This window comes from Camelus dromedarius, chromosome 8, assembly GCF_036321535.1.
Source record: "Camelus dromedarius isolate mCamDro1 chromosome 8, mCamDro1.pat, whole genome shotgun sequence".
In the NCBI taxonomy this organism is placed as follows: domain Eukaryota; kingdom Metazoa; phylum Chordata; class Mammalia; order Artiodactyla; family Camelidae; genus Camelus; species Camelus dromedarius.
Window position 1 is genome coordinate 76,486,983 of NC_087443.1, and position 27,446 is coordinate 76,514,428.

Genomic DNA, 27,446 nt, shown 5'->3' on the forward strand with positions numbered 1-27,446 from the left:
AGGCTCACCGGGTCCCCGAGCCCAGCCACAGTGGCCCAGGGGTGGCTGCTCCAGGAAACCACCTGGGGTGTTCCAGGAAGCAGCACCAGGAGTCGACTCCTGGCCTCTTGTCTGAAGATACCATCAATTAACGAAAAGACACTTCGAATTCTGGAAGACTGGACTCAAGGGGCGCTTGGAGCACCAAGCCCAGCCTCTCAGGAACAGGTCCAAGAGACAGAAAGAAAAAAAAAAAAAAAAAAACAGAAAGAAAAAAAAAAAAAAAAAGCAACCTTGTCTTCAGTCACATAATCTTTTGCCTGCCCATGTCCCCATGGCCACAGTCCAGCATCCTGTCCTCAAAGCAACCAAACGTGGAGCTGAGAGTGCACCCTAAGTGTCAAATGCCGGCACCCCACTGAGGGGTGCCGCCTGAGGGTGCCTTTCCTCTCTTTGTAGAAAAATGTGATTGTTTTATTGCTTGAGGCTTCATCTCACCCCCCAGAAACTATACCCCACCCTGAGGTCCCAACCTTTTACTCAGCATCCATGGCAACTAATGCAGAGGTCACAGTCGGAGGATTATAACTGCAGATGGGAAGCTGGGATGAGAGGGGAATTCTTCAAAACTGTATCTTGTTTTCCTGCAAATAAGGCCTCCTACATAAAATCCACGAAGAAAGATTAATGTAGCAAAAAGACCAGCCTTAGAATCTCAGACTAGATTGCTTTTTCCATATAGACGCCACTTGGTGGTTTTTGTTCATTATTATTTTTTTAAACAAAAACCTTTTTCTGAAAATACAATGAGCTGCTTTTTGCAGGGTTCACAATTCCCAATAGATGATGATGCCATTTTTCAAGGTCTTACACACGTTGTGGCTTTGGGGCTTATTTATTAGCTCCCAAGAAAAGCCTGCCTTTCAGTGAGGTTTATATACTTAAGTAATTGCACCAGGGGACACAGTGCAGGGTGCTGTTAAAGAGGGTTGGTTGTGCATGCGTCTGCAGGGAAGGCCCTGGGCCAGGCAGCTGTCAGACCAGAGTGTGCAATGGGTTTAAACAAACACAGGGAAGGTTCTGTGGAAACACCGAGAAGGAAATCCCCTCCTGTAAGGGTGTGGGGAACATTATTCCACGGCCACACATACCTCCGCCTTTCCTCTCCTCCCTCCAGATAAACACATCACTCCGTCGTGGAGATGGCTCAAGGCCCACCCAGATCACTTTCAGATTCGGGTGTCAGAAATCACAGTTGACAGGGAGCAAATTGTTTTTAAGTAAAATCACGGTGCCGCTTTGATACGAATTCCACCAGGGACTTTCTAAAGGTATTTATACACGTGCCTCAGATTAACTGGAGAGCGATTTTTTCCTCTCAACTTGAGTTTCAAAAAATTACCCAAGAATTGCCCTTGAGTCTGTTATTCTGGAGAGCTGAGAGAACACCCAAATGCCAGACATACACAAATGTGTGGATGGATGGACAGATGGATGTGTAACCGTGAGTGAGGCTGGTGCCAATGTGACACTGGCAACTAATGGGGTGGGGAGAATGCAGGTAATTTAAGAAAACCAATACCCCCTCCCTACATGCACACTTAGGCTTCCAGAATTCTGGAAGTAAATTGTCTGGGTTCAAATCCTACTTCTGACACCTACTACTGAGTGAATTTGGGCAAGACACTTTTCCCTTTTGTGCCTCAATTTGGGGCTTATAATAGCCCCTACTAGCAGTAGACTGAATTATTGACCCCATGGAGGGCATTACACTTCTACATCCTTGTCACAGCTTCATAGTGTACAGAACATATGCCCCCATCCCTCGGCTTTGGACTCAGCCATACAACTTGCTTTAGACAATGAGATTTTAAAGAATGTGACCAAATCAGAAGTTTGACATGTGTTGCAGGGCTGGGCATGCTCTCTTTTGCTCTGGATCCATAATGAGAAGAACATATCCCAAGAAGCTGCTGCCTCTTCCAGCAAGGCTCCAAAGTAAACACACATGAAGCAGACCCAAACTCAACTTGCAGCCTAGAGCCAAGTTACCCCCACACACACACAACTGGACTCAGAACTGCCTCAGCTGACCTACAGACACATGAGCAAGGGGGCAAAATGCTTGTTGTAAGTCACTGAACATTGGAGTTTTGTTACACAGCTTTATTGTGGCAGTAGCTGGCTGATACATCCCCTCTGTGGACTGGTGTGAAGATTAATGATGCAGTGTTTGAAAAATACTAAGCACAATTCTTAGGATCTTAAGAGCTCAGAATTATTAGCTATTATTAGTAATCAATATCATTAAAAGCAGTTTTACATAAAACAGTCACATAATAACTGTTATTTAGCTGGTCAATTGAATTAATGAATAAGTATGACTTGAGTAAAGATTCTATGAGACAATGCAAGCACATCAGAAAAATGGAAGACCAAGGACCTGCCATGATCTCCAAATTACATTCGTTCCCTCATTCATTCATTCATTCATTCACTCATTTGTTCATTCATTCAGCAGACATTCCCTGAACACCTGCACTGTGCCACACACTGGAGCCACTAAGATGATTAAGTCTCTATATCCTCCTAAGGATGGGGACCTACAAAACTGCCCCCCCCAGGGGACAAACACTCTAAGCACTTTCCCGTGCTACATCTTTCGAGCTTCACAGCAGCCTTGTGCACCAATGTTAGTTAATCCCCATTTTTCAGATGAGGAGAGTAAGGCTCAGAAACAAAACAATATAGGGAAAGACCAAAGGCCACTCCCATACCTTCAGCTTGCACTAGTGCCAACGAGCTCAAGTTCATGGTAGGCACACCCTTGGGTCAGCGCAGTGAGAACAGAGTAAAGAGGTGAACACAGCTGTGTCAGGCTCCTCTTCTCGTACGTGCGAGATACTCAGGGAATACTGAGGCCCAGGAGACCGAGCTTCTGCTTCTGCCATCTGCTGCCTCTAAGACCCTGAGCCCCTCTCTGCCCTCCAGTTTGCCCATTTGGAGAGGAGAGGGACCTCAAAACGTGCGGCTCTGGCATCTTATAAAGCTGTGGGTTCAAGAGGCATTGCTGTTGGAAGTGCATCTTAAAAGGCTTGAGGGATGGGAATCACAGTTCCAGGAACTGGCCTAGTGATTTTAAAGTGGGGACAGCAGACCACTTAGGGAGGAAGGAGACAGGCCACAAGCACCACCCATTACGAGCCCTAGCTCAACAGCAGCAAACTTGCTCTTGGTCATTTTACCATAGGAGCACCAAGATTAGAGCATTTGGGGTCTTCCAAGAGCCTCCTGTCAGAATGCAACACCTGTTTTGGTTGTCAGAGACCTCCCGTATCAGCTAATGCTTTAATTTTCAGTTAACACTTTAGCAGAGACCGAGATGAAGTTTGATTCAACTACACCTTATTCTCAAATTTGAGGCTGTTTCTAAGGTTACAGCATGAGGCGTGGGGCTGCTGAAGTCAGAGTTCCTATGCTGGGAAGGGCGGAATTGAGTGCAAGAAGGCTCCCAATTCAGCCCTTGCACAGGCTTTCAAATTTGTTTCGGGGGACCTGGCTTCAGATCTCTGCCACTGGCAATGACCTGCCTCCAGCCCTGTGACTTTGCCGAATTTAGACTGCTTGGTAACCTGAAGTGCATTTCAATTTCATAAATTTAAAAATACTCTGGTTAGACAGATCCCTTCTGCAGTAATGCATCCATTAAGTGCACTTTAAGCCAATTTTGGGATGCTAATCCATCACAAATCGACATGAAATTTAGGTTCTTGTGAAAATTTCCTACACCCAATCCAAAACCTCAACCGGATTTAGGATAATAACAGATTCCTTAAAGCTGCAGACTTCAGCTCTGTATAGAAGCTTGAGTGAAGAAAGCAATGGGGCCAGTTTTAAACAAACATCAGAACTCGTGTATTTACATGAGAACTGTCTATTCTAACAGTGTCTCCCAGGGGGTCAGTTCGCTTATTCCAAAGATGTTGCCACAGACAGAAGGTTTTAGAACTCTATTTTGGAATTCCCTCCCTCCAGAGAAGTCTGAGGGACCATAAGCCTTTTGAGGGCAGGAACAGGGTCGTGTAATTCTCTGTTTTCCCAGCCTCTAGCTCTGAGCCTGGCACAGCGAATGTGCCTAGTAAATGTCCACTGAAAGACTCATTTAGAATCTCTTGGCTTGATTCGTGACTCGTCCACCAGACTGTTTTCTAAAATCAGATGCCTTCCCTGCCAGTGAAGGCTGGGGATTCTGAAAGCACAGATGAAAACCTCTGGAGGAAAATCAGATGGGGACTCTAAGTGGTTTTAACGATGACAGCATCGTTTAGTGATGACAGCATCTTCTGAGTGGTACACCTCTTTATCCTGCGGTGTCTGAGGCCAGGAGTCAGTGAATGGCCAGTAATTGGGGATACAAAGAACTTACAGGTGATGAAAGAGACATAATGTCATTGTTATCACCGCCTAAGACTCTGTTGCTACCCATTGTTGAAGCGCAGTGCCTATTAACTAGACATTTTTAGCTGCATAATAGACATTTCACCAGTGAGATACAGTTTACAGCCATTAGCATTTTCACTTGTTTCTGTCATAAGATCTACAACCCACCCAAGAGTAAAGACGAGCTGTTGACTTGGTGCACTTAGAGCAGCCCTGCCTGCCCTCGCTGTGAAATACCTGAGCCTTCTAAATGAATTTCATTTTCCTGGACCCAGACCTGCTTCAACCCTCATAACCCCTGGGTCTCTAAATGTTCCCACCACACAGCTGGCCCAGTGCCTGAGGCAGAAACCTCAGTGTCATCCTGAGCTTTTGATTCTTCTACCCCTAGCTCCAATTAGCCATCTTCTTCTCCAAGCCTGCTGAGTTCAGAAGCCTAGGGAGTTTTTAAAATGCAGATTCCTGGGCGTCAGTGCCAGAGATTCCATTTCAGTGGGTTGGGGTGAGGGCCAGAAGGAGAGTTAACTTGAGAAATGCCACCTCCTTAGAGAAGTTTCTTTGATGACATTAGAATTCCATGTGAGTGTGGCCCCTTCCCCTCCCCAGGCTTCACATCCCTGCCCAAGACATGAGGGTGGAACTGGATTACCTCTTTGGACTGTGCCCTCTCCAAAGTGTCATTAGAATCTTTATTACCCATCATGAAAAGTGACAGAAGGTGATTGGCTCACTCTTTGTATCAGTCTTCTATAGCTGCATAACAAATGACCCCAGACCCAGTGGGTTGAAACAGCACCTAGTAACTGCCTCAAGGTTCTATGGGTCAGAAGTCTGGTGGGTTCACTGCTCGAGGTCTTATGAGAATAAAATCAAAGGGTCAGCAGGGCTGGGCTTTTATCTGCAGGTCTTAGGGGAGAAAGTGCTTCCAAGCCTGTTCAGGTTGTCTGTAGGATTCATTTCTTTGTAGTTATCGGGGTCCCCACTTCCTTGCTGGGTGTTGGCTTGAGTTTTCTTTCTACTTTCAGAGACACCAGCACTTCTCTGCATGTGGCCTCCTCCACCCACTAGACAGCAAAAGCATTTCAAGTCCTCCTTGCTCTTAGAACCCCACTGCTTTCTCTTCTGCCTGCTTTTCAGGGCTCCTGTGATTACATTGAGCCCATCAAGGAGAGTCCAGGGTGTTAATAATGCAGGCTAATCTCCTTATCTTAAGGTTGACTGGTTAGTAACCTTAACTACATCTGCAAGGTCCCTTTTGCTGTGTAACCTACACATTCAGAGGCATGACACTGGGGCAAAGGTGACAGGGTCATTTAAAATTCAGCCTATCACACATCAGCAAACATTTCCTGGGTGGTCCAGGGATGCCATGCCCAAGCCACCAGGACTGCAGCCCTGCCCTTTAGAGGTTCTCGATCTAACAGGACACAGATGGGAAGAACCAAGTGCCCTGCCTGTGCCAGGGCTGGGGCAAGGGCCTGGCTGGGGTTAGGTTTCTCATGCACTCAGTTAGAGGCTGGCCTACAACCCCTAGTCATCCAGACCGCTTTCAGATTTTGCTTTATCTGGAATTTCCTGCACAGTGACTCACTTACCATGTTTTTTCAATAAACTCACACAGAAGCAATTTACAGACTGAAATGCATACAGATGAGGTTGTAAGGTGGCTGGGAGGCGCTTCCATAATTGGGTGTGGGAAGAGTGGGGTGCAGACAAGTGACACTGGCCACAGCTGCTGATGGTTGGAGCTGCAGGGTAGGATGTCCAGACCATCTCTATTTCTGGTCTATATTTGGAAGTGTACACAGTAAGAAGAGTTTGAAAAATGTATTTATAAAAGATGATTTATTTCATCATAGATGGGAAAACCACTATCATTTACTATAAAAAAATTGTCCAAAAGTAAATATAATTAAAAGAAAACAAAGGGGCTAAATTCCAGCCCGGTGCTGATGGGTTATTTCTCCCTGTTGGGAAAATTAGCCGGTGTCAGAGTTTAAGGGCAGAACCCAGCGGGCTTCTCACTGGGACAGTGTTTAAGACGACTTCACAGTTTTCCTTAAATCCTTCTGATAGCTTCCCCAGGAAGCAGCTTCATTGTACTTAATGCCCGGCCCGTGAATCCCAAAAAGGCCCCTGTGGTCCCAACAAGCTCTGAGGCCCCTCCAGACCCTGCAGTGTCCCAGTCTGTGACTGGTGTGCCGTATGGGAGTCTGGGGCAGAGACGGGATGTGGTTGGGGAGGGGTCGAAGGGTGGAGGGGAACAGCCCAGGCCTCCAGGAGAGTCCCCTTAGGTGAGGAAGGCTTGGGTTCCAATTCTGCCCCGCCTCTTATCTTGGCACCTGACCATCTTCTCTAAATCCCACTCCCACCCCCTCCCCCACCCCCCTCCCCCACCCAGACTCAAGATGCAAAGCGCTGCTCACAATCCAACCCTTGGCTCCAAGTTGACCCTGGAGAAGATTCTGGGGACCTCCACACCTCAACTGAGTGTCTAATGAAGGCCTTTCTCCTCCTGTCCCCGGGTCTCAGAAGAGACTGCAGGTAGCTTTGCTATCTCCTAAGTCTCAGGCATCCTGTACATCTCAGGAGTCTGTGATGAGAGGTACTCAGCCAAGGCACAGCTAGGGGGCCGAAACCTATGTGAATCAGTGGAACTTGAAGGAGACTGGTTTCATGGCTGGTCCCTCAATCCAGAATTGAACTGTGGGCCCTTGTGGTCAACCAGGAGGTAGGCCTCCTGACCTCAGGGCACCTCTCAGAGGCCTGATCTCCAACCTACACCAGCATCCCAAGGACACGGGCAGAGCAAGGAGATGGGCCAACTGCCTGGCTGTACTGAGGCCACAGGGAAGGGGAGGGGAGAGAAAAAGAGCAGTCTTCTCCAGGAACACAAGGTGCTCGCCCAGCCTCCCTGCTGCACAGAGACAAGGGAAGAGGATGCTAATGCCAGGCGCTGAGCTGGGGGACCTGGCACATTCCCTTTGGCCGAGACACTATTGAAGGGGACCAGAGGTGGACAATGGGGAATGGTGGGGACTGGGGCACTGTGGAGCACACACACCCATCCAAGGAGGCAGCTGGGTCTCAGCTCCTGCTAGCTGGGGCATGGGAACCAGAAACCTGAGTTTTATTGTGAAATAGCCCAGTTTAAAAAATAATCTTTGATTGGCAATTGAATCAGAGGAAAAACTGTACAACACAGTGGGAACCAACTCAGCCAGATTACACAAGGGATGTCCATAGGATATAAATTTTATAGCTCTGTACCAACGGCTCCTTCAGCAATCTGTTCCTATGAGGGTTTGAGTGGGACTAAGAGAATATTGTGCCATTTTACAAGTGGGAAAACTGAGGCTCCGGTAGCTTTGCAAGTGGCTTTGCAAATGGCAGAGCAGGAGATGGGATGGGACCCATTACCCGTTGAATCAGTGCTCTGTTCAGGGTACCCCCCCATCCCAGAAATGGGTCAGCTATCACCCGAGAGTCCCACCCTAGCAGGTTAGCACTGAGAAGGATGGAGCATGCAGTCAAGGGTCTCCTCCAGGAACCTAAGGGGCCACCAGTCACCTCACTCCTAATTTGCATACTTACGTACACACAGCACATGCCAACAAGGACTGTGAGCATTTTCAGATGACAATGATTATCAGGTTAGGCTGTCATTTCTTGTTTACTCCCTCTATTGCCTGGCTGGGCCAGCCTGTATCATGGTAGGTACAATGTATCTGGCCTCTGACAGGCCCACAGATGGGAGCACTCTCAGAGGGAGGAGTCTGAGACCCAAGAAGTGAGAAGGACATCTTCTAGACCCAGATACCCCTGGGTTCTGTAGCACATGCAGGCCTGCTGTCCTCCTTTCCAGAGTTGGGAGGACCACTGTCTTTATGCCAAGAAGAGAGAGGATCTATTTTTCTGAGTCCTGGTTTTTGCCTGCCTCCCACAGGTGCCCACCATGGGGGCTACATTGGACATGAAGCCTCGGGTTGCCCTCCCCATCCATGATCTCCCCGCAAGGCTGGGCCTCTGTGAGTCCTGGATGTCCTGCTGTGGGGCTCCCCTGACACCAGCCTCACACAGGGATCCTTCCTGCCTCCAGGGACCTGGGACCCAGAAGTCCATCCCTTGGATATTCGCCTCTAAAGGAGCGAGTAGTGCTTCTCCCCTTCAGGAACCACGATGCAGACATTTGCACAATGCATCTTGTCAACCAAACTGAGCCATCCCGTTTCCGGCTGTGATCAGGACCGTGCTAGTCCGTTAGGGTCCTTGTAAAAACAATTATTTCCTCTTTCAATTCAGCCCGAGAGCTGAGCCGATATTTGGAGAGTCAAGGAATCAAATATTCATAGAAACGACTGCATAATTCTTATTTGGAATATTAATTATGTGAAGGGAACAACAGAACTGGGTTTTTTTTTTTCCATGAAGTTCCAAGAAAGAAGCTGTCCCCAATCTCAGCTAAAAGCCTAACACAAATAAACAAAGTCCCACATGCAGCTGACTGACCTCAGTGGGGACCTGCCCCAGGCAGAGGCCACAGTAACAGCACTAAAAAAAAAACCATCATGCCTGGAGTACCTCTAGGGCGTCACAATTTACGCATCTTTTTTATTTGTCCAGTCCTTTGGGCCCCTGTACCTGTCTCTCAAAGATCCATATGGGACATATTAATGCACCATTTTATAAAGAAGCAGTGGATCCAGGAAGAGAAAGGGTTTTGCCCAAGGGCCCAGGTAAGACATCTTACTATAGTGGAAGGACTCAATCCAAGACCAGTGCCTTCTCTACTAAACCTTCTTTCCTCAGCAGAAAATCTCCACCTCATCACGGCCCTGGGGGGAGTGCATTATTCCACCCACTTTATAGGTAAGGTAACTGCCGCTGAGTGAGCTTCTCCTCGCAAGGGCCCCTTCCCAAATCCCCTGTAACATTCCCCCACCCATCCTTTCACCCAAGGAGGCTCCGGGCACCCTGGGATCCTGACCCTTTTTTTTTTTTTTTTCCAGGATGGGGTACCCATGAGGGTGATGGCATTCAAGGATGTTTTTCAGTCCTGTTGCTTTCCAGCCCGGTATTTAAAAAATATCAACACGCCAGAACCACGGAACACAAGGTTTTCTGCACCTTGGCTGATTTCCTGCTGACTCAGCCTGGCTGGGAAAGAGCCAGTTGTGGTAACTTTGCTGGCCGTGTGTGAGAAATATTTATTGTTGAATAGTCCTCTGTTTCATAAAAGGTGCTCAGGCCTTGCTACGGGGCAGAGAAGCTCCCACAAGCGTGGCTGTCCTTCCCAAGCCTGTCACTGCCGTGCGGGGTGACTCTCTTGTTCTAGCTGGGCTTTTGTCTTCTCTCTGCAGAGGCCGGGTGCAGCCACGATTTACAGAAACCAGAGCAGAACTTCCGTTCCCTATTTTCACCTTAATATGGTTTCCTCACTGAACCCGGCAAATGATTTAACCCCCCCACCTCCGTTTACCCATCTGCAGAATGGCTAGAATAAAATGCAAGTATTGATTGATTTGTAAAGAGCTGGCTTCTGATTCATCTACAGATAACCTCCCTGTTCAGGGCCAGGGGCTCCTCCTGGAGGCTGAACCATGGCTCTATGTTGACTTGAAAAGAGCCTTTGAAAAGCCAGACTGCAACAGAGAAAACAGCAAAGGACTTCAGGGCACACGGAAACTACCTCTCCTGTTCAACAATGCAGGAGGTTTGATGACGTTTATGTGAGTAGCTCCTGTCTGCAGAGGAGGGGCTGAGACAGCCAGTTTCAGAAGGAAGCCCTTTACAATATACTGAATTCCAAATCCCAAAGACCAAAGACCAGGGGGGTTAATCGTGTTTCGATTACCTCAACAGTTGTAAAGAAGGATATCGATGTAATGTGCCCTGGCTGTCCCCTGTGTTAAAAGTGTGCCTCCACGTGCCATAATCAGCACCATGATTTTTGTCCCCCACCCATTCCTGGCCTGCCCAGGCATTGGGTGCGTTCAGACTGGGAATTGACCACCTGCTTCAGCACTTCAGCGGCTGAGGTGACACGTGGTGCTTTTTTAATCTGTCGGTCTCCCTTTGTTCTTTCGGGACTGGCTGGTTTCCCTGTCTCCTTAAGCAGCGCCTAGCAGGGGTCTGTGGATGGGCAGCAGCGGAGAGGCGGCACTCAGCGTGGAGACAGCTCAGGGAGGTGGGCAAGGTGGCTGTGCTCCGTGGATTGATGGCTGCCTAGCAGGGGTCTGTGGATGGGCAGCAGCGGAGAGGCGGCACTCAGCGTGGAGACAGCTCAGGGAGGTGGGCAAGGTGGCTGTGCTCCGTGGATTGATGGCTTTTTAGCCCAGACCGCTCTCCCAAGCCCTGGAATCTTATGTGCCATGGCTGGGGCAGAGACACCACCGGGTTCATCTTCCCGCAGAGCTGCCCCAGCCGCCCTGATCCCATCTCGGGGAATGGCAGTCACCCAAGTGAGGAGGCTGGAACTTGCCCTGAACTGCACCCTTCTCTCTGACTTCCAACTGGTCTCTTGGTTCTCTTTGACGACTCAAGGCCCTGTCCCCTTCTCTCATCCCAAAACCATGGCCCAAACTTGGGCCTCCAGCCCCCTTGCCCAGATCCACGCAATAGACTCCAGGCATGCCCGCCAATCGGTTACAGCTAGAGCTCTCCAGGGCAGCCCACTGTCCCTTCCTCGCCACCTCCCAGCCCCCAGCCCCCACCTGACTGCAGGGACCCTGATCAGCTCACGGTCTCCCAGACACTCTTCTCCTGTCCCTGGGCCCTCCAGCCTGTTGCTCCTTCCTCCCCAGAGGCTCTCCCTACCCCCACCCTACGCATGCCTCCCCTCCCTTCCCCAGCCCTCCCTGCAGTTTCACAGGACCACACGGCGAGTTCTGGCCAGGGGACTGCCAGCGAGATGACACGTGTCATTTCTGGCTGCAGCACAGAAGAGCAGGTGGGCGCTCTCCACGTGGGGCCTGGTGAGATGGTGGAACCACTGCCCCCCTCCCCAGGCCAAAGCAGCCTCAATCACCGAGTCACTGCAGGATGGACACCTCATGTCCAGTCTCTCAGCATCCATGGCCTGCGTGTGAACAAGAAGCAAATCGTGTGTGAGATGCGAGCGTTGCGGTGACTGTAGCAGAGGCCTCGCCCACCCAGACTGACGGCCTGGGGAACTCCCTTCCCTCTTCCATACACTCAAGAGTCCCACCCTCCGGAAGCCCCTGACCCAGGTCCCCAGTAAAACTCAGGTCCCCAACCTATGCTTCTACCGTGTCCTGTGATTTACCTAAAGGGAGGGACTCAGTCATCACCACCATCGTGGTCACCATCACCGTCACCATCATCCTCATCTATCATTTCCTGACTGCTATCTAAATGCTTCGCACACGCTACATCTCATCTGATCCTAATTATCGGGCATATACTGTTTCTTCTGCCCATTTTGCAGATCAGGAAACTGAGGCTCAGAGAGGTTATGTGGCTTGTTTAGTTGCCTAGGTGCCAAGGGACGGTCCATCCAAGCCCATAGCTGATGTCCTTCCGCACCGCCCGACCCCTTCCTTATCCACTTCCCTGTTCCTGGTACTTGGCACTGGTTCTAGCACACAGTGGGTTCTAGCACACTAGTGGTGCTAGCGTGACATTTGCTGAATGATATATGAATGATGCTTGCTTTCTGGCCTTCCTTTTATGTAGTAGACCCTGGGGGAGAGGAGGGGCTGCCCACTGGACACTGGGACAAGTGGCAAGTTATGCCCAGAGAGATCCCCATCGTGCCTGCTCCCTCCAGACGTTTTCTCTCAACTCAATTTGCAGAAGACTTTTGTGTGTGATGGAGCTTGGTATTTTGTTTTGTTTTTGAAAGGAAACTGTGAATGACTGGGATGAATAAAATCTTCATCATCTGCTTCTGCTTGGACACTGGGACTCAAAGTCTTCAGCCTCTCCAGTCTTAGAATAGCCCCCTGCCTCCCATCCCAAAACTTGCATAGCTCTCCCCTGTGTGCAAAGTACTTTCCAAGTGTCTTATTTGATTCTGAGATACAGAATTATTATCCCCATTTCTTAGATAATAACACTAGGCAGAGATGTGAGACACTTACCGCTACTCGCCGCCTCCTGAGGATACGTGGCTTGAGCCCAGGTCCTCTGGCATCAGAGACCGTGTGATCTCCCAGCCCCACGCTGCCCTGCTCTGTTGGGCAGAGGAGCGTGCTGGGCTGGGCCTGAGCCTGCTGGGCCTGAGCAGTGGGAAGAGGGTAAAGGCAGGAGCTTGCAGGCAGCTCTGGTAGCCTGTCTCTGGTGTCACATTTATCACAAGGGAGCCATTATACTGACTGTCTTCCTTCCTGGGCAGAAAGAAAATCTAATCCAAGGGAACAAGTGAGAAAACTCTTTGGAAGTCCCCAGGGGAGGTCAGTTCCAGGAGGGGGCGTGGATGCAGGGAGGAGACTGCCAGGTGAACAGGCAGTTCGGATGCGGTCCTTTAATGGTTGGCTGTGTGAAGCCAGGCTCTGGGGAGAAGAGAGAGAGACTTAGCGCTGTCCACCCAGCAGGGACGTGTTAGAGCGACCGTGCTTAGCTGACCAGTCGCTTGGCGTCCAGGAATCAGCTGAAGGTCATCGTTTGCCTTTTCCACCAGCCTGGCCTGATTTGAGACCCACTGAGACAGCCAGTTGGGTTTGAATTCATTCCTCGTGATTGGCTCATGGCCTCTCCTGGGGATGAGAAAATCCACAGCCAAAGGCCACCAAAAGAGACAGAAGAAAAGAGGGTCCTTCCTCTTCCTTGGGACAGTGTGATGTCCAGAGTGGCCACAGCTCTTTGCCTCCAGGCTGAGGACAAAGCCATTGTTCAGGATTGGGTGGAGCCAATGGAATTGGGAAAAATGAAGTCAGAGCCTTGACATCCTGTCTAGCGTGTGCCCTGCCCTGGACTTCTGGTTCGTGAGATGACAAACGTCCTTATAGTTGAAACCAGTTTGAATTGAGGCCTCTTATTCCTTAGAGCAAAATCATCCTAAATTGAGGCACCAGGAGTCTGGGCCTTGTCCTGAGGCAACGGAGAACAGATGGACAATGTGCTGGTGGATAGATGGGTGGATGGGTGGATGAATGAGGGGATGGATGTGTGAACAGATGGACAGACAGCCACCACCCGGTCAAAAAGCACAAGACTGTCCTAAAGGAGACAGGCTCTTCCAAAAGGGACTTCAGGAGTCAGGAGCAGGAAGGACTGGCATCCGGTAGGGGCTGGAGGCCCCCAGTCCATGCCACCCCTCACCTGGCAAAGAACTTTTACCAGGTGTGGGAAGCCACCCATGGAGCAGTTCACCCATCCTGCCACTAGGAATGTGCCATGTCTAGAACGACATCAGACATCCAATGTGATAGGTACCCACCAGAGGCAAGATGCCCATCACCTCTCTGCCCACGGAGGCAGCACTGTGCCTGACTTGCCAGCACGCGGCCCTTGGAGAGCATCTTTTACTGCAAACCACGTGATCACAGCCATCACCTCTTAATTTCCTTAAACAATAAACAAAGGGAGAAATCTCAGACCAGAAGCCCAGGGAATGCCATTGTGGGGTCTTCGGAGAACAGAATGGATCAAGTTAGGACATTTGGTCTGTATGTGCTGCTCGGATGAGCCACACAGCCTGAGGCCACTTCCTGTATCCTAAGTGTGCACTAAATGCTTGGCAAATGGACCACGGGATGCTCAGGGCACTCACCGGACATTTGTGTGGAGTTAACCCAACCTCTCTTGGGAGTCTCTGCTGGGGAAGGCATGTGGATTCACACACCCTGAGGTTTACATCATGGCTCTGCCACTTCCTGGCCAGGTGACCACAAGGCAGTCACCTTACTTCTCTGCACCTCAGTTTCTGCAAACCCTTTTTGGTAAGAGTTAGAACCTCTCCGGCTAGAGGAGAAGGGTGTGGGTCTTTGGAGGAACTAAAAGCCAGGAATTCAGGAGCGGTGGAGGGCAGGGGAACGTGAGGGGAAGAGCAGGGCTGGAAGAGGGGGACTCGCTGGTTTATAATTAGAAATGAACATTTTCCCATTTTTAGCCTCCTAAAATTTTATTCTTCCATAAATTAACTATTACACCTTTGAATTCAGCTTAAATAGATTGTTTTAAAAGTGCTTCGCATGTTGGCCCAGCTAACATGCAGCCTCCTGAATCTGTGTTATCACAGTCTGAATACAGGAGGGGTCCAATGGATTCCTGAGGCTTCCTGCGATTTCTCCAGCACCATCGTGTTCGCCTGGCCATAGAAACAGGCTGGCCATTTACCTCCAACTTCAAACCTTTAAGGCTTATAGGTCTCTAGTCTCCTTTCTGGAATGGGCTGTGTGGTAATTTTTCCATCAGCTTTCAAAATCCCACAGCATCTCCAAGACAGCAGCTTATGTGGCCAGCGTTCTAGATTATAGATGAACCCAAGGTATAGGACTTCCACACCCTCACGGATGGTAAAGCCTGGAAGTACAGAAATTACACTGGTTCCAGTAGGAACAGAATCCTTGTATTCAAGAAGCCAATGCCAAAGATGCCTTTGTTCTAGAACATTCTTTACATTTCTCCCTCTGACCTGATTGCCCTATTGTTTCCCTCACCCTGTTGTCTGTAAATGGTGGTCTGAGATCGCTGTCCCTGTTAGCATATGAAAAATCTTCCTGTTCCATTGACTGCCATTATTCATGCGTGACTCCCCTCCCACCATAATTCAAGCAGAATTAAGAGCGGAACATGATGTGAACACAGAACGTGAGGTAGCAGTGGGTAGGACCCAACAATCAACCTTTGTTCTGTGTGCCGCTGCCCCCCACCCCCACCACACACACAGCCTCCACCCTGCGGAGGGCCCTGCAAGAGCTGGACAGGATGTCAGGGACCTTGCCAAGCGGGCAGGACACCAGCCCTTGTGACAGCAGGGACACTGAGACAGAGGCCAGCCCTGGGGTTGCGCCTGCACCACAGAGGGGAGGGAAGATGCCACCAACTGCTCCCGAGGTGCTCCTGGGAGGATGCCAGGTCTGTGGGCTCGGGGGGAACTTCTAGAATGTTCCACTACCAGATGCTTAAGGGTCTCATATCCCATCTCAAGCTCCAGAAAGTCTGGTCGGAAGGCTCAGGGCAAGGCAGCGACTAGCGTTCCTGATAATGTAAGCATCACTCACCATCCCACCAAGTAGGGTTTTCTGGGACTACTCCCAGCACCCTGGAAGGCGACATGGAGATGGATGGTCAGAAAAAGCCATATAGATTTCTGTGCCTTTGAAAAGACTATATGTTAGGGATGCAGGCAGGGGCTTCTGATGAAGATGGAAATAGAATGTCCCCCTCTGGTTTTGAAAGTACCAGAAATGAATAGCCTCCTGAAGACAGAAGAATGCTCTGCTGGGCAATATTGATTATCTTTGGGGCCAGAAATTGTTTTGCAGTTGTTCCTGATTGAAAGGTTTTCTATTAATTCCTACTGGCAGGCAGAATAAGAAATATCGAGTACTTAATTGCCTTTGAAATAATTACACCCCCCAAATGTAATATCTTAACCAAAGCATCACGCAATCGATGTTTTGCTGAACTAGGAGGGTTTGGGAGGCAATGGAAGGTCAGTCCTGGATGGGGGAGGAGAGGGGGTTAGCACTAAGGCACTGGGCCACGGGGTTAATGCAGGTCACCTGCAGCTTGAGTCCTGGCTTCCATCTGCAAAGCTGATGGCTCGCATCAGGGCCCTAGAGACGCAGAAGTGGAGGCCCTTTGCTGGAGGCAACTAGGGGAGGGGTAAAGGAGAGAGCACTGAACTAAGAGTCAGAGACATGCGCTGGGCCCACCACCATCCTGACCCAACAACCTGCTCTGTGCGCCAGTCTTCCAGTTGGAATGGAGGAAATCATGTTAGCAGGAAGGTTGACATGTTGCAAAACACATGGCATCTTTTACATCCGTAGGGGTAGGGGGGAAGGGAGTCATGATCGCTCTCTGCAAAGTGAGCCGTCTCCATCCAGGCCTACATCAACCTAGCATGCTTCTGTCTGCTCTTCTGCAGAATGAGACCAACTGGGACCAACCCCAGGGGGTTTTGTGAAAATCCAGTGTGATAACTCACCAATATAGATGGAAGTGCTTTGTCATTTGTGAATTCATCCATTCATTTATTTTAAAAATATTTAGTTAGGGGGAAGGGTAGGGTGTGTGCTTAGCAAGCACAAGTTCCTGGATTTAATCCCCTGTACCTCCATTTAAAATAAAAAATAAAAAATAAATAAATAAATAAATAAATAAATAAATAAATAAATAAGCCTAATTACCTAACCCCCACCCAAAAAAAGTATTTATTTAGCCCCTGCTCTAGACCAGCACTGTCCTAGGTAGTAAGTGACAGCTGTGAATAAAGTAGACTAAATCCCTGTGATCAGGGAGATTAACTGTAGGGAGGCAGCAGGGGACAGATGCATAAGATTCGTAGCCTGCCAGTGACAGGTGTAAGGAGAAAACCAAATGGGTGTGGTGAGAAATAAGAGGCCAGGCAGAGACACTGGAGACAGCGAGTACAGACAATGTTCTTCAGGAGTTTAGCTGTGAAAGGAAGGAGCAGAACGAGGTGGCAGACGGAGGGGAAGTGGGGTCATGAGAGCGGTTTTGGTTTACAGGGAGAAGGAGAGCAGGTGGGGATGGTGATGGGGGTGAGCCCATGAGAACGGAAGCTCTGACGTGGGAGGAAGTGGGGGAAACTGCTGCAGCAGTGTCTTTAGAGCAGGAGGGAGAAGATGGGATCTGGCACCCGAGGGCTGGACACAGACGTGGTCGGTCCACAGGACCAGGGGAGAAGACCAAGTGCAAAGGCAAACAGGCAGGTAGGTGGGGGGCTTGTGGCCGTCTCTTAGGTTCCTCTAGTTCTCCCCTTGAAGAAGGTGCAAGGCCATCAGCAGAGAGAAGAGATGGGGTGGCAATCTGCCCCTTAGGCCGTGCACTGAGCACCTCCATCGGCTTTCCTAAGAATAGACAGTTTGCTTTGCAGAGAGCCATCATGACTACCCTCCCACCTACCCCTAGGGATGTTAAAAGATGCCATGTGTTTTGCAACAGCTCAACCTTCCTGCCAACATGATTTCCTCCATCCCAACTGGAAGACCAGAGCACAGAGCAGCAGAGCTGCACCCTTCTTCCTCCTTCTGGCAGAAATCCTGCTTGCATTGATAATTTGATTGCACATCACTTTCAGAGCATTGGGGTGGAATATTTTAGGTGACTGTTCTAATTGCCCTTAGCTCAGCCCCCTGAATACTAAAAAAAAACCCAAATAGTCATATGTTCCACCGAGAATTTGAAAAAAGAATAGAAAATGAAGTCGCATTTTAAAAAACTTATTCAATGTTATCCTAAAAACACCTTCCATTTGAAATTTTCCTTCAGCCTGCAGACTAGGAGTGGAGGCTCCGGGAGAAGGGCTGGGCTGAGACTGGGGGAGGAGGATGCCCAGGGGGTGGGTGTTTGGATTCTGAGAGCCCAGTTCAGGTGTCTCTTCAGATAACAGGCTTGGCTCTGATCCACACTTGATTAAAATCAACACCCTTTTGTAAAGATGTTTCAGGGCTGCAACCTGAGGACTGCAGAGAAAATCTGTTTTCCACTCTGCTCAGCAGGGGCCATTTCAGAAGCAGCCCCCTGAAGCTGGTAGGAGAGGCTCAGGCTGGGAAGGAGGCCACGCCCTCCCTGGTCTCAGGCCCCAGGCTCAGTAGAGAAAGAGGCTGCGGGGGCAGGCACCTCTTCTGACAACCAGCACGGGTCAGGTGGGGTGGGGAGGATGTGAGGGTCCTTCAGCAGCCAGCCTGTGCCAGCATCTGTAAACAGGGGCCCGGGGCAAGGGTGTGAAGGCCCTGAAGGATAGGATGTGGGCAGGCACTGACCAAGGTCTGAACAAACACCTCCACCCACATGCAGCTAACAGCCTCGGCCCCTCTGGCCCTCAGCCTCCATGCAAAGTGTCCCCTGATGTCCCCCTACACTTTGTCCCTATTTTGGTCTCCTGGCACCGGTGGTCCCCCTCCTCCTGGAACTCTTCTCTCTCCCGCTCCATCTGGTTCATTTCCTCCCTCTCCGGCCATTCCCTGTCATTCTGCTCCTCCTCGAGCTGAGATGCTTTTTAAAAGATTTCTCCTGCAGTCCCTTCTCTACTCTCTGCGTGATGCCTGCCACCTTCCTGATCTTTGCTTATTCAGTCAACACATATTTGGGCACCCAGTGGGTGCCAGGCTCTGGCAGAGACAACCAGACATCAGCATTACATTTTCATGGAGGAGGCTGACAGTGAGGAAGATCATGGGTGGCTCAGGACTCCAGTCTCGAAAGTCCAAACTCTTTCCCCAGTTCTCCTAAAGTGGGGGATGCCCGGTCTGCCAGCCTCACTCGGCTCTGAGACCCCGAGCAAGATGCTTAGCCTCTGTGGGACTCGGTTTCCCCATCCATGAGAGGACAAGGCTGGGCTCCAATCTAGTCTCTAGCACAGGACTGCCCATGGAATTTTCCGTGCTGACGGACACATCCTATACCCATGCCGTCCAATCCAGCTGTCACTAGTCACGTGGGGGTATTGAGTGCTGAGGAGCTGAAAATTTCATTTTATTTCATTTTGATCAGTTTCTCACAGGAGGCTAGGCGCTGCTGCAGGGGACAGCACCACTCTCGCTGCCCCTGTGCTCCAGCTGTAATTTTAGGAAAGCGCTAGCCGATATCGCAGTAAGGTTATGTACATATCCTCTGAGTTGATGGGCAAGATAGAGAAACAAGACCCTCAGAGGTGAAAACAATTCTAACTTTCAAATCCATTGTTTCCCCTCCCCAAGGCAAGACCCCAGCCCCAGGTGAGACCTGGAGGAGCTTCCCCGCCCTCACCTAGAACCTTGGTTCTCCGCACTGGCTGTGCCTTAGGATCCGCTGGCGGAGACTTTTAAAGGCACAAATAACGGTCCCACGTCAAACACATTAAGTCAGAATCCCTGGGCCTGGGACCAGCCGTTAGTCGTTAGCTGTGTTTTTAAAGCTCCCCGGTGATTCCAACTTTTGGCCACTTTCTTGTCCCACATCCCCACTGAACTGATGGGGAAGCTGAGGTCGAGAGGAGAGAGCAGTTTGTTAGGTCACACGGTGAATTTGTCTCAGAGCCTGAGCCGGACCCCAGGTCCCCAGGCTGCCTGGGCCAAGCAGGCTTTGATGTGGGGCTGGGGGCACCAGACATGGGACAGGCGGGCCGCACCCACAGAGAGGGCCAACCGCCTGACTCCTCCCAGTAACTGAGTTGTGGCCCGAGATGGGATCCATCCTCTTGTGTCCTTTTAATTTCCCATCAGAGGGCGAGTCCACCAGTGCAGGCTGGCACTCTAAGGATGGCACGAAGCCATCTCTTCTCCCCATTGGAGTGAATTATTAAGACTGGGCCCCACAAAGTTGAGAAAGATGACTCTTCCTTGGCACATTGTAAAATAAGCAATTTTCTGCTCCTGGGGAAACAGAGTCACGGCTAAGCACATTCCAGACACTAAGCAACCCAGCATTACACTGCAACCCCACCGGCTTTGCCTGAAAGGAGGGAGGAGGGCAAGGCTGGGGTGGGGAGGTGGGAAGAAGGGGAGGGGAGGGGAGAGGAGGGGGCCAGTGTATGCTGGGGCAAGTTCCCTTTAGGCCACAAGGATGGTTCCCAGTGCAGGGCTGGTTCTGTTCAGCCTCTTGGACTCATGGGCAGGGACCTTGGAGCCACTTGGCTGGGATGGGCATTTTAATCAACTCAGGCACCTAGGTTCCTGTCTGGAGCCCAGAAGCAGGCACTTCATCTGGCTCAAGGCTTCCTCGGCCCAGGAGCCTCATCTTCACTCTCGGCTCCTCCCTGCACCCTTTTGTGCACCTTCAGTTCCAGCAGCTCGTGGTCTGTGACTGTTTCTTTCGCTGGTTTTGTTTATTTCCAAAGTCAACCCGGCCTGATGACCCAGCTGTGGCAGACCTGGGCTCAGATCTTGGCCTCCCCACTTCATAGCTGCATCACATCCTATCTGAGTTCCAACTTCCTCATCTGTAAGACGGAGCCCGCCTCCCGGGTGGCAGGGAGAAAAGGGCTAGGTGGGACCAGTCCTAGGCACACAGCGAGCGCTCCACAAATGTCCTCTGCTTTCCTTATCCCCCCCCTCCCCTCACCACCTGCCAGTTGTCAGCTTTCCCCAGGTGTGGGTCCAGGTCTTATTTTTCCTTGTTTTCTCCTGAGCATTTGTCAATGCCCGGCAAAGGGCTGGAATGTGAGCACTCAGCAAACACGTGTTCAGTGCATTAAAAATACCCAGGAGGCGAGGACACAGGATGCCCACCCCCAGTTTCCCCCTCAGGAATTAGGATTTACACCATCTTCCCCTCCCTGATAAACCTGACAAACTGACCATCTTGCAGCCATTTCCTCCGTTATAAACACACACACACACACACACACGCGCGCGCGCACACACACACACACACACGGCATTAAACGCATACTCTTCAAACAATAGGAGGAAATGAGGGGGGACTGGAACACTGCCTGAATTGTGCAGAATCATTCAGACGCCTTGTGTTTAAGATGCTGGCAGCATGAAGGGGAGGTGGCCCGGGAGAGGGCAGGCCTTACAGTAAAGAAAAATGGGAAGTGGCGGTGGTGGTGGTGGTGGTGTGTGTGTGTGTGTGTGTGTGTGTGTGTTTGCCTGCTGCCTGTGGAATGAGCTCCATTCACGCATGCAGATGGAACCAAGGCCATAGCAGCCTGGGTTGCTCTCTGACCTCCAGGGGTTCTTCAGGCAGAAGCACCCCCGCCCCCGCCCCAAGAACGAGAAGATGAAACCCATGTGAGATGGAAGATGTTAAGAATTCTACAGAAGAAACAGAATGCCCAGGACTTAAGAATCCTCTCTCGAGAAAGCTGATTTCTATTTCTCATAGAGGAGCCTGGGGTTTTGATATGGTCTCTGATGGGGAAAAAGATACTTGATTAGTAGAGAGTTCTGGGATCCTGAATCCTAATCCTTATCGCTCGGAAAGGGAGTTAATTTTAAGGGTTTGTGGAATTCAGGTGGAGTGGGGAAGCCATGAAGACTCAACGTGTCTCTGTCTTTCCACGAGTCTGTCTGTGTCTCTCTATCTTTGTCCCGGTCTCTCCTCCCTGGACCAGAGTCTCCCTCCTCTCCAGGTCTCTCTTTTCTCTTTCTCATCTGCCACAGTGCGTATGATCTTGCAGTTTCAGTGGCATCCCATGCTGAGCAGCCTCTAGGTTGCTTGGTTTGTCCTTCTGTTGGTAAATATCTATCAGGTGCCTACTGTTTCTGGGGAATTTTAAAGCTCAGGGACGCAGGATGAGCAGTGCAGGTTAACCTTCATGGGCTGACATTGTCATTCCAATTCTCTGGGGAAACCATTTGATTGATCTGTGGCCTTGGGTCACTGCCATCCTGGTCCAGTCAGCTAAGGCAGGAAGTCATGTGACACCAAAATGACTCAGCTTGAACCTTCCTACAGAATGCACTTCCCAGGCTGCCCTGCAGTGGGTGTGGCTGAGTGTCCCTGAGGCTGCGTTCCCATCAGGGGGGTGTGAGTGGCGTGGCGTGCCCCACGCCCAGGCCTGGCCCTCAAAGCCTTCCACAGTCCATGTGTCCACCATGCTCTTCCCTCTCCCAGCTCACTGGGATGCAGACGACCCCCTGTAAGACCACAGATGCAGCTGAAGATGTCACTGGAGATGACAAGACACAGGATAGAAGGAGTCAGGGAGGCTGAGTCAGGGAGGACTGCTGCTGGGATGTTTGCATAGACTGTCACATGACCAAGAGCCAACTGCAGTCATGCGGAACCAGTGACCTTTGGGGGCTGCTTGTCACAGGAGCAGCAGCATCTAACACAGCTGGCTCCCAGCTTCGTCTTGTGACTAAAATCACACGTGGGGCTTATTTGACGTTCAGGTCCCTGAACTCTACCTGGTTGTGCTGGTTCAGTAGATCAGGTGTGTGACCTGGGTGTGCACCCCGTGAAAACGCATCTAAAGTGATTCTGATACAAACTCTGTTTATAATCCATTGGTATTCAGACAAAATTTACAGATTTTATGGAAAATGGAACCCAGAAAGGTCATTGTACCAGGTCATACAGCTAGTCGGAGGCAGAGTGGGACCAAAACTTTAGTCTCCTAACTCCTAACTAATTCTATGACAGACCCCCCTCCCTGCACCCCCTGAATCATTCAGGAACCACATCTGCAAGTCCCTTACAATGTTTGTGACCCTCCGCTGCCACTGTTGGGACATTAGCAGAGGGGATGTCTCCTTGTTGACAGGGTTTGAATACAACCAAGTTGTATAAACATACTGTGAGTAAATTATTACCTGATTTGGGGTCAAAATAGTTAATTCATTTGCTTACGCCTCTTCTACTTCCAACGCCCCACCCTACCTTTGAGTTGGCCAAGTTCCTCTTCTCTGTAGAACACCACGTGGGCCTTTATCTCCCTGGCTGGCAGCCCTTTTGCACGTATTCAGTGCTCAGGAATCACACACACACACCACACACAATACACCCCCCCATCACACACAAAGCACATACACACCACACCACAGACACCACGCACACCACACACACACACACACACCACATACCCCACACACACCACACACATACACATCACACACACACACCATACACACGCACAGACATTCTCACACTCACCCAGCATGACTGGAGAATGTGTATCAAGCTAAATCAAATATCCTCAGCCAGTGAGATTCACCCGCAGGACATAAGGTTTTAAAATTTCAACCACTTTGGTCAAAAAGCTCGATAAAATTTTTATGTGCCTCTTGGATTCTGACATCAGTGGAGGCCTACAATTTTCTTGGTGATTTAAGGTCATCATTATGAGCATGAGTTTGTAGAGAGAGGCGGGCTTTGTCAGTGATGGTCTGTGGGCTCTCAACCCTGGGCCTCTGCAGGGGTCTTTTCTCTGGTCCTCGGGCTGCTGGCCGACGCCCCTCTCAAAACCACAGATGCCTCCTGCTCCGACCTGGAAGCACAAATGTTGAGGGAAGAGCCGCCAAGTGAAGCGCCTGGCTCTGCAGAGCCTCCTCCCTGCCGTCTGCACGCCCAGCTCCAGACTCCAGGTTTGTTCCAGATCTGAGTTTGCTCAAAGTCTGATTTCTGGATTAGTGGAGTATTAAAACACTTACATGTGGTACATTAACTTACCCTGGCTGTACACTAGCTAACTAGTCTTGGTTATATACCAACTTGACTTTGGAGTACACTAACTAGTCCTTGTCATAAACTAACTTGACCTTGTTGAAGACTAACCTGACCTGCTTGTACAGTAACTAGACCTGCTTGTACTCTGACTTGCCGGGTTATACACTGCCTTCTCTGACTGTACTACCTTGACCTGATTGTACAAAAACTTCCCTAGTTGAAGACTAACTAGTCCAGTTGAACTTGAACTTGCCCTGGTTGACATGCACCTTTGTGCATCATTTCTCTCGTCCATCTCCCAAACCCGCTGCAGGATCTGTGCGGACCTCACCCATCTGGGAAGCGGCCCTTCCCACCTCCAGGCCCCCAGCTCAGTGCCTGTGGGTCCCAGCACCTTGTGGGGGTTTCTTAACACTTATGAGCAGCTCAGGGCAAATACTGTCAGATTTTATGTGGATGTTTCTGAAAACACGAGCCTAGCTGCAAGTCGGTGAATGGTTAAGGAGAAGCAGAGACTCTCTGGGACTGTTATCCTCAGTGAGAGGATATGGCTTCATTAGATTTCAGCATTTACTAAGGGAAAAAATTTACCTTCAGGGGCCCTGAAGAAAATTCCATTCCATATTTTAAAGTCACAGCCTAGATGTTTAATTTCCTAATAGATTTATAACAGAACAAAAATTGCCTCTTAATACGGTCTTCTTGCCGGTTGCCAGATCTATTCCCACTTTGAGTTTGGCTGTCCAGCCTCTTAGCTACCGAGCCCTGGTCTTCCTTTGGCCTCTGAGCTGAGCGCGTTCACAGAAAGCTTATTCCCCCAGCGTGAGCTAATCGGGCAATGCCTGTGCTCCAGACCTCCCACCAAGGCCCCTAAGGGTGCCTCCTGCATCACTCCCACAGCCAGCAAGCATGCAGGATGGCAGTAGATGCCAGCCATCGGGGATTTAGAGCCCTGGAAGGAACCTGAGACCTCTTTGTCCCCTCTCTGGTGAGGGATAAGGAACCAGACACAGGCCTTGGATGGTGAATTGAACGCAAAGCCCAGAATGGACTTCAAAGCTCTTCCCCTCCACCACTTTTTATCCATTCATTGCTCGCTGGACACCATTGCCTGGTCTCACTGGGCACAGGGTCTAGCCCTGCCTCTTGGCCCCAGGCCTCTTGTGGTGGTGGACAAGGAGGAAGCAGTGAAAAGAAGGCAGTTCTGCCAGCATTTGCTGTGTCCATCAAGTGCCTTCTCTGCAGCTGACACCATGCCAAGTGTTTTCAAATGCCATCGATCCTCATAAGAATGGAATCTGTTTAGCTGTACCCCCAGAGTCACATAGCTGGAAAGAAGATTCCCCCAGAGAAAGGGCTGTGGTCTTCTGTTCTGAGCATATCCAAGCATAAATGCATGCTCTGTCTTCCTCTCTAAAATGAGTTGCCCACCACACAGAGTTCAGAGACCACTGAAGGCCATGTGGCATGTGTATTAGTCTGCTCAGGCTGCTGTAACAAAATACCATCATGGGGGCTGAAACAGATGCCGACAGGGTTAGTTTCTGGCAAGAAGGCTTCCTGACTTGCAGGTGGCCACCTATTCTCTGCGTCCTCACACGGCAGAGAGCAAGCCACTCTCTGGTGTCTCTTCTTATTAGGGCACTAATTCCTTCATGGGGGCCCCACCCTCATGAACTCATCTGACCCTAATTACTTCCATCTCCAATCGTACCACATTAGGGAATATGGCTTTAGCATAGGAATTTGGGGGAACACTAACATTCAGTCCATAATAGCTGGCAACGGGCAGAACCCTGACTGCCCTCTACATCTCCCACTACTACAGCTCAGTGGTCCTGGGAGAGACCAAAGTTGTCCCCCACCGGCCAGAGGATCCCTTAACCCTCATTCTCACCTTGCCAAGACAAGCACAAAGCCCCCTTGCAGCTGCTTTCTGGGGGCCCTGTTTCTAGAATTTTTCACCTTGCCCTCAAGCCCAAAGCACCCTGGCCCTGGGGACTCTGTCTCCTCGCCAGGACAGGCCATCAGAGCTTCCTCTTAGGTAAGTGATCAGCCTGGTGGTGAGCAAGAGAGTCGGGACTGCGCTGCCTCACCTTGCCCGGAGCCTCACCCCAAGAGACCCATCCAGCAGCACAGCCAGCCACCTGCAGAGATAAATGTCAAGACTTTGAATGACATCGAATCTGCATTGTGTGTATTCAGCAGACCACAGAGGGCACCTCCCTGGGGGCAAACACCCTCCTACTCCTGCACTGTTCCAGCGCTAAAATGATCACCTGCTCCAAGGCCTGCAGCCCTTGTGTGATCCCCGAAGATTCCCAGCTCCCCAGCCCTGAGCCTCCCCTCCTTCTAGCACTGACCGGCTGTCAGCCCTCCCCAGGCCATTTTGTTCTCTTCTCTGCTTGGCTATGGCCACTATTCTGTCCCCTTACCTGGCAGGGCTCCAGTGCCTGTGGATTTAAAGGCAACTTTGGTCAGAAATTGTTTGGGGGCACTCATGGGCTCCCTGACACCAGGATGCCAGGCTGGACACTGGCCCAACCAAGGGCCGATAGGAAAGGTCCTGCAGAGCCAGCCTCAGCACCCCGGACCCGTGGTGGGAGCAGGAGGCAGGGTCCCCTCTGCCTTGAAAGGCCTGGCCAGGAGGGAGCAGCAGGCATTCAGCTCCAGGCTTGTGATGCCGCAAGACTTACAAGGGGCATTAGAAGGGATACTTTTCTCCCCGCTCCAGACCCCAGTCTCCCCAAGAAGCCCCTCTGGGCCCCTCCTGTATTCCCGCATTGCTCACCTCCTCCCCACCACTGTGTGACCCTGGATCAGTCACACGCCCCACTGTGCACCTTCATCCCTAAATTGAGGGCATGGATAAGACATTCTCCAAAGCTTTTCCAGCTCAAACCTTCCAAGCATCCAAACTCCAAGGCCCAGAATGTGTGAGAAACAGGCACTTCCTTGTCTGCCTTCACGTGTTAACAAGCCCCATCTTGCACAGATCTCCCAGCAATCATTTTCCCTTTTAACCTTCACCACTCAAGTGATTTTTCTCTCTACTCCCAAGTCATTCCCGGGGGAGACGCAGCCCAGGTAGGGGGAGACCGGCAGGGCAGCTTGGAGATGAGCCATTTTCCATTCCTTCTCCCAGCAGATCATGATCCGAGGCTCAGCCGTCCATCCCCACCACTCAGGCAGAGCCGCATCCACCGCCGTTCAGACCATGCATAATTGACGAGCCCCATTCTTTCCACGTGGAGCCCTGAGACGCCCACGGCCATAATGCAGGATGTTAAAAGCTTCCTGGGAAGCCCTGCTCCTGTCTCCAAGAGGGGTAATTAATGTAATAAAGGGGTTTCCAATTATGATTCTTGCTGCACCTTTGATTTCCCTTGCAAATCCTCCAGAGATGTTTCCAGAAGCACCCAGGCCTTTAGTATCTATTTCCTCGAAGGAGTTCAATCCACTCGCATCTGTTCCTTTCATCATTAAAGAAAGAGGTCCACACCGAGGGGGTCCAGGCCTTTGTGCCAGAGCACAAGAAGTGAAGGAGCAGCTGTCGCCGGGGAACAGGCCCCACTCCACGCCCTGCCTCCGATCTCTCAGACGCCCGGGCCACCACTTCTCAGCTTCTGCTCTCTATATATCAACCGTTGCTCTTGCTCTCCAAAGTGGAACCTGTCTGTACCTAGGCTGCCATTCCGAGGATACTGGAGGGGCAGCTGGTCTGGTCCTCACTGTCCGGGAGCTTGGCCCAGAATGCAGACTTTAACCCAGTGCCG

General features: G+C 50.6%; 1 long non-coding RNA gene across 2 annotated transcripts; it reads left to right on the forward strand.

The window, feature by feature from the left end:
* Positions 1 to 17,085: 17,085 nt before the first annotated feature.
* LOC135321849 (uncharacterized) lies at positions 17,086 to 27,029 on the forward strand. 2 transcript variants are annotated; one of them, XR_010382008.1, is made up of 3 exons: positions 17,086 to 17,285; positions 23,475 to 23,588; positions 26,816 to 27,029. It is a non-coding gene; the product is annotated as an uncharacterized LOC135321849 (long non-coding RNA). The 2 variants fall into 2 exon arrangements; XR_010382007.1 differs by having other exon boundaries at positions 17,098 to 17,285; positions 26,819 to 27,029.
* Positions 27,030 to 27,446: the final 417 nt, after the last annotated feature.